The sequence below is a fragment of the Pinus tabuliformis genome, chromosome 4_2, assembly GCF_031772625.1.
Source record: "Pinus tabuliformis cultivar Carrire ecotype Pingquan chromosome 4_2, CPIR1, whole genome shotgun sequence".
Classification (NCBI taxonomy): Eukaryota; Viridiplantae; Streptophyta; class Pinopsida; order Pinales; family Pinaceae; genus Pinus; species Pinus tabuliformis.
Window position 1 is genome coordinate 641,134,970 of NC_142304.1, and position 7,789 is coordinate 641,142,758.

Consider the following 7,789-nt stretch of genomic DNA (forward strand, 5'->3'; position numbering starts at 1 on the left):
GTTCACTTAGTCCTAATCCTATGGACTATGAAAGAAACAATGATGAAGAAAATGACGAAGAATTTCAAATTAATAGAGTGTCATGGTGTCCACTTAGTCCTAATCCTATGGACTATGAGAGTAGGAATGATCAAGAACATGATGAATATTTTCAAATAAATAAAGAGTCACAATTTCCACTTATTCCTAATCCTAAGGACTATGAGAGAAGTAGTGACAAAGGATAGGATGAAGCACTTAGTCCTAATCCTAAGGACTATGAGAGTAGCAGTGACAAAGGAGAGGGTGTAGAATTTTCAGTAAGTAAACAGTCACATTTTCAACGTAGTCCTAATTCTATGGACTATGAGAGCAGCACTCACAATGCATAGAATATCCAATAAACATCGAGTAAAATTTTCCTTTTAGTCCTAATTCTAAGGACTATGACAGTAGCACTGAAGAAGGGGAAGATGAAGAATATCCTCTAAGTCAGTATTTCAAAAGCATAGCTGATCATAGTGAGGATAAGATTCCTTAGAATGATCATGAAAATTCTTACACAAATGACGATCCAATGATGGAGATGTTGCCAGGAAATATTGTATTGAGGAGTAGGAGCAGACCTTTTCGTGTCAATCCAAGATGTTCTAGTTATACAAGGGGTAGAGCAGAATATTTGACGAGAAGTTCTATCAATGCTCTCATTTCAAGTGAATGTTGTCAAAAAGATTTCTTGACACATATGGGTTTCAAATTTGCATTAGAGAAAAGGAACAAATATTTGTCAATGAATAAAAGCATGAAAAATTCATATTTAGTTGGGTCAATGGAAACTACATTGTCATGTTATGATTATCATATTGGGTCTTTATTTATCTGTAGAAAGGCTTTCAAAATGTTTCATTCGATGTGTAACTTTCGTCTCTCAAGAATCCAAGAAAATTTGGAAAAGGATCCCACATTTTATTTTGAAGTACCTAATAAACAACAATTTGGGCTATTATCAAATATTGCAATGTCATGGATGAAAGATTTCTTTTCAAAGAATTGAGAGTGTATGCCAAATAGAGAGATAATACATATTCCAGATAATTTTTCAAGACAAGAAATATACAACTTGTAGAAAGAATATGCAAAAGGTTATGATGGAAATGGTCGGTTTATTACATATCAATATTTTGTGAAGGTATGGAAGAAAAAATTCAACAATGTCTATATTCCTAAGCAGACAAGGATGGGGATTTGCAGTACATGTGCTTCTCTCAAATCAAAAAGCGATAAATGTGAAGGGTCAGAAAGAGGTAAGCATTCATAGCTTTAACTTTGAAAATTGTATAGTCATCAACTATGAAAATGTATTTCTTAATGACTTTATTTTATGTTGTGTAGATTCCATTGTCAAATAACTTTAGGAGCATCGCGAACAATAAGCAAGTGAAAGGAAAAATTTGTACAATCATCAAAATAAGGGTTATGATAATCCGAATAAATATTTGGGTTTGATAATTGATGGTATGGACCAGAAGAAAACACTTTTACTACATTTTGTTCGCCCACCCAAAAAGTTATAGGAGGAAAATTTTATTCAGTATCACTTGGTCAGTTGTATGGGCTTCAATGGGAAAATGTTGCCAAGGGTGTACTTCACAGCTCCAAATATTCATAATGATGCAAACCTGACAATAACCATAATTCATGATGTGCTTTCTCATTGGTCTAGTAATCTTCTTGAAGTTTTATATCTACAATTGGACAACACTTGCCGTGAAAACAAAAATTAGGTTGCTTTGGGATATCTAAACATGCATTTTGAATTGAGAAATTTTCAGAAGGTAAAGGTTGGTTTCCTTCTTGTTAGGCACACTCATGATGATATTGATCAGATGTTCAATCATTTTTCAGTAACATTGAGGAAGGAAGTTGGGAGCTTTCCATCATTAATTGAATGTATTAAGAAATCATACATCCCAAAACCTACTTTTGATGTGTTGGAAGAAACTGTTGACATGCGAAGGTTTATTCTTGGATCACATGGTGAGGAGAAATGCATTGAACAACTTAATGACATTAGCTTCGAACATCAATTTCGTATAAAAAAAATCGATGGGAAAACACTAATATGGGGCAAGAAGTATTCAACTACTACAGAATGGGCACCATCATCAGGTTTGGAATTTTTGAAGTTCATCCTAGATCATCTAATGTTTGCATAAAAAATATTGTTATTACAATTAGTTGGTGAAGTTGATAATGCACACAAACAGAATAGAGATATAAATTATTTTGATTGCCTAGAAGAAATTAAAAAATGTATTAGATATACATATGAGCACTTTGACATTGCTGATTCAGTTTGGTGGTAGTCATTTTTCAATAATCAAAGTGATATCATCTCAAGAACATCAAATGAAGATATATCTTTGAAAATTCCATTTATTTGGCCACAAAATATGTCAAATGAACATGAGGAAAGAAACATTGTTGAACAACAACAATCTCAAGGTATTATTAATTCTTCACACGCAGAGGAAAGAGAGATGTATATTCATTGCAGAAGGTCTCGTGCACAACGTGAATCCATGGAATACCTTTATAGGGGTTCAGTACATGATATTAAGGAGGGTTGCATGATTGCAATGCTAGAAGATGGAGATCCTAATGGCTATCCATTATGGGTTGTTAAGGTTATAAAGGTCTTTACAGAAAATGAAGATGTTACAGATGTTGAAGTACATTGGTATGCCACAAATACACACCCATTCAATGGTGTGTATACGCCAGAGATGGCAGTTGATAAAAAATTTGGCGGAAAGAGAAAAAGAAAGGGTACAAATATAAATCATCACCACATAGACCTCTTAAAATTCGAGATGTTGACATACTTGTTTATGACTTCAATTTAACAAAGAGAGGAACTCTTCGCTTCAAGATGATAGAGATACTGAAAAGGTTGTTACCAGAAGGAATAGTGTTGAGATGGGAGTCTACTGAAACCAGTCGTAGATCCAGAAGAATTTTGAAACCTGAAATGGTGGGCATGCATGTGGACTCAGATAGGGCACTAGTTGATGAAAGAGAATAATATGGGACATCTTCGTCTGCATCGAGTCATTCATCTAAAGATGTGAATTCTAATGGTGTCCAATAAAATATGAGTGATTTTGAATAATTATCTAAGATAGTTTATATGACGGATGTTAGCATCGTATCTTGAAATAAAAATTTTGATTTCCATATCGTGTTAAATCAGAAGTTATGAGTCATTTTTATGTTGTTGGACTATGTTTTAATTATGATTATTTTTATTGTTTAGAATATGTACAATGCAACAACAAATCAAAGATATAATGTATGTTTCATTCAATCTACAAATAATGACATTTTGATTAATATAGTCATGTAATTTGTAAATAATGTCATCATTTTTCAATTTGATGGTTGAAAATTTTCCAAATGTTTTTGTATCTCTAATGTTATGGCTGAAAACAATTAGAATTTTAGCGATCTTTAGTGTGATGTTATTACATGTTTAACAACATGGATGGAAACTAATAGAATTTTAATGTGTTTCAGATCCCGTTATTTTATATTTATCATCATTACTAAAACATGTTGAATTTATACTTAGGAAAGAAAAATGTTATTCTACCAAAAACATTGGTGTGTTTTTTTTGTCAAAAACAACTGTTTTTTTGAACATAAAAATTCGGTTTTACTGGCATTTTTTAAAAATGTTGAAAATTGAGCTAAAAAAAAAACCATTATTCTAGTATCAACACTTTTCATTTTTAGGGTGTTTTTTTGCACAATTTTTGCACAAAAAATTCGTTTTCACTGCCATTTTTAAAACATGTTCAAAATTCAGTGTAAAAAAAAAACCATCGTTCCAGTATACATACTTTTCATTTTTAGCACCGTTTTTGATGTTTTTTCAGGGTTTTTTGGTCAAAGTTCCTACTTTGAGTTTATAGTTCCTGTTTCAAAGTTTACATTGTTGCAACCGGCTAGCCAGAGTAAACATGCGACGAGAGGCCACTATGATAAGATTCAACCTCCTTGGTGACTTTAAGGAAATGGAATCGATAGAACATCACATACGGTCATCCAACATCATCCAAATAACCTTCAAGAGACAAGTTAGGCACTGAGACTGCCTATCCCTGCGTCCTACTATTGTTTGAGAGATTTAAGGGCAGGGTAAGGTTCCGTAGACACTGCCCAGGCAAGTTATTTTTAGGACTAATGCTCCCTAAACACTGTCCAGGTGCTTTATAGCGCTTCCCAGACACTGCCTAGGCAAGTGGATGGGGTGAAGTTGCATGATTGGACAAATCCAAAATTTTAATTAATTAAACCCCTGTTTAATTAATTTATCGGAACCACATTGATGGGGGAAAACTACATCTTTACATTTATGCAGCAAAGCTACAACTTTGAAACAATCCTCGGGACTGTGGTTTAATCCATTACTTAGAAAATCTAAGGGGCCTCAAAATTAAAAATCAACACAGAACATTGAAGCCTACACAATATGTATCTACATTAAAACGCAAAAATAATTCATTAATAAAATATTTACAGAATTATTCTCATTCCTCACTCTCACACTTCTACCTCCTCATTAAAATCACTCAAAACCTTAATAATTACGTTAATTTTATGCATAGGAATCCAAATTCCTTGAAAACAAAAGACCCCCTATGTCTACTAAAATACAATGAAATTTCTGAGCTGAATGCTCCTGCATCACAAGTTAGTCTCTCCTATAATGCTAGCATTCAGGGATTTGAGCCACCTTTTTTGGCCAAGAGCTTGGGAAACTACCCAGAATGGAATGATCACTTAGAATTAGTAAGGATGCAAGGAAGAAAAGATGTAAAAGCAATAATATGAACAAGATCTTCACCAGACCCCTACTAGCCATGACAAGCATTTCGTCAAACATATCATCAACATGTAACCTACAGTGTAAATAGCAGAATTAAGTGTAGGGATCTCATACTTATCCGAGAATCTCTATGAACCATTGTACGCTCATGCCATTTGCTGCATTATCCTCTATTAACTCATAAACACATTATCCATTCATATACAAGTAAAACATGCTGAGATCCATACATAGCTCCTGTCATGAAATGTGCATATAAGCAACATAATAGGAACATAAATACAATAAACATGTTAGCCATCAAATCCATAAATACACCAGTACCTTTACACATGGAAATCAAGGGAATGGATTTCTCATTAATTAATGCAATGAACCAATCGGAGATGGAACTACCATGTTCCACCCGACCGTAGAATGGCTGAGCCAAATCTCTCTTCATCCATTCATTCCCGTGCTATATTCCAAGCATGAATGTGGGATCTCATAGAACACATCAATCAAAACTCATCCAAGGCTTCTAGAGGCCATCCACCTCAACCCATCAAATACCGATTCCACCTCATGGTCGGACATCACCAAAACCATCATCAGTTTGGTCTCCACCGAAGCCTTCCAGGGCTTCCAGAGTGTCTGTCCAACCAAGGCTTCTAGAACTAGTAACTCAACCCACAACTTATATAGGGCTTCCATAGTATTTGTCCAACCAAGCCTTCTAGGATGAGTAACTCAACCCACCAAGGGCTTCCAAATCATTTATCCAACCAGGGCTTCTAGGAATAATAACTCAACCCAAGCTGTTATAAGGCTTCCAGAGCATTTGTTCAACCAGGGCTTCCAAGACTAGTAACTCAACCCAAGCTATGGAAACATGAGAACCAACCAAAACAAAGCAATAAAAGTAAACCCACAATCGCCATGGCTATCCAGGAAATGGAAAGACTAGGCAATCCACTATCAATCCCAGCCATCCTCCATGCCAATGATAGATCATAAACAAGAAACCACATGCATGTGCCATGCATGCCAAAACTAGTGAAGAAATCACACATGCAAATTTGATGTAGTTTCTCATGCCGATGCCTTCTTGCGCTTTCCTACACTTCCTTTGCTTTCTTGCTCCAAGAATCCAAGTATACCACACCCTCTAAGAGTTCTCCAAGAAAAACTCTAAGTAACCAAGAGTATGAGGGAGAGAGAGAATAATGAGAGAGCTCCAAAATTGAACTGACAAAAGGTTCATACTCCAAGGAAGAAGCTTGCCAACTGATCCTCAGAAGTCTTTTTATGAATGAGGCCTCCATTTTCTTCATTTTCCATTATTTTCCTTCAATTTCCTCCTCACATGCAACTTGTGACCTTTCACCTTTTTTCTTCTAATTTCCATTATTTTCATAAATAAATGTGCCAAAATACCTTTTTGCCTCTTTAATGCCTTAGCCATAGCCTTTTCCAATTTCCTTAGCCATAAATAGCCAAATGAACACCCACTAGGATGTCCTGCCCACCATTCAACCCAGAATATGTGTCCCATCATCTGTGGTATTTATATATTTTTACATGGATTTTTCATGAGGGTTGTTACACAAAACTTAAACTAAGAAAGAAATTAACATTGTAAGGGTTCCACAATGGAGGATTACCACACTTACTATTCAGGGACTAGATACCAAAGGAATCCACCCTCGGGGAGGAAAGACAGGACTCGGTTTTGCATGGACCATTGGCGGATTGGAAGGAGGGAGACCAATAAACATAGCAAGGATGTGAAGGGTTGAGACACGTAAGGGAGAACATTGAATGGACCTCAGATGATTTAGACAACAGAGTGGTGACAAGGCCAGCAGATTCGATTTGAATGGCTATCTCTCCGAGGGGATGGATACCTAGCTTAGGGGAATGATCGGTCTCAACTAAAGCAACTACCAAATCATTGGACCAGCTACCAAAAGAGGAGGCTGGACTTGAATGTGTAACAGGAGGGGTGATCAAATCACTAGTCTGCAAACTACATTCCATGTTGGGAGGCGTTGGAATAGACATCGATGAGTTAGGGATAAGGAACCCAACCACTTCACTTGGACACATAAAAATGCATTTAACCGTAGGGGAGCAGTCGATAAGGGGGTAGCCATTAACCGAGGACTAAAGTGCAGAGATTTCACAAATAGAAAGTTGGTTATTGGACGACTTACCTGAGGAGAAAGAAATATTTCCAAGGGCAGAGGATATTCTAGAAAACTTGGGAAACTTTGAAGACTGCTTCTACCTCCAAATATCTTCCATCCGCTAAGATTTCAGAGCCGAAAATGATTGACCCTTGTCCACAGGGATGCAGAGATAATGCTACAAAGTTCCATATGCAAAGAGAGAAGTCGTTAAGAAAGTTGATTGATAACTCTTCTCACGCTGCAAATCTCAGATCTCAACAAGGCTAAACTAGTCTTAAAAAGGAATGATGATGATTCTTTCTCCCACCAGGTATTCTGGAAGAAAAGTCATACTGAGCAGTATCTTCATGCCAACTCTCATTATTTTCCTGCTCAAAAGATGGGTGTTATCAACACTCTATACACTCGTGTACTGAGAATATCTGATGAAAAGAACTTGGATAAAGAGAAATCCCATCTCCTTAATGTTTTTGTTAATAATGAGTATTGTAGCCACCAAGGTATCAAATATTCCATAAAGCTAGCAGAGGTCCCAAGGTTAAGAAAGACCCAAAATATCGAATCTCAGGGGTGCATCTCCCTTTCATCCAGGGGACCACTGACAAGATTGCGAGAATCCTTAATAAACATAATGTTTCCTCAACCTTTATACCCTTTAACACCATTCATAGCTCCCTAGATCGGTAGAAGACCTTGTTGACCCTAAGGACATGAAATGTGTTTATGTTATTCCTTGTTCGTGTGGGAA